Genomic DNA, 515 nt, shown 5'->3' on the forward strand with positions numbered 1-515 from the left:
GCGCACAGAAGTGGCAGCTGGGAGCTACCCGTAACGCGGCTCTGATGCGCGCCCATCCACGGTCGGTCATTGACTCTCGTGTGGAAGATGGCTTCCGCCCGGCGGATCCCACTGTGGAAGCGAAGGTTGTGGTAACTCGATCGTTATGCGTCCACATCATCGGGCCCCGGCCATTACGGATGATGAACTTGTCACACGGAAAGCTCTTCGAGCTCGTTTCTTGGTTCCCCAAGAATTTCTGTTGGAAGTTTAACGCACTTGTCTGCGTGCTCGACGAGGTGGCTCTCGTGTACCCGCAATGCGGACGATACCTGTAGTGCTCGCCCCTGGCGAAAGCACTACAGATAACGTAGCGCTCTTTGAGCGATGGGTGCAACGGAACCGCAAACTTTCCTCACTGTATGCCTTACAGGTGAGACACAAGTAAGTGGACGTCCGCGTCGAGCGATACCTCAAATTTGAGTCTGCCAAACTCAAGGCACGCCGTCGACTTCCTTCGGATTGTCGCCCTGCGA

Source organism: Plasmopara halstedii (assembly GCF_900000015.1).
Source record: "Plasmopara halstedii genome assembly, contig: Scaffold_650, whole genome shotgun sequence".
In the NCBI taxonomy this organism is placed as follows: Eukaryota; Oomycota; class Peronosporomycetes; order Peronosporales; family Peronosporaceae; genus Plasmopara; species Plasmopara halstedii.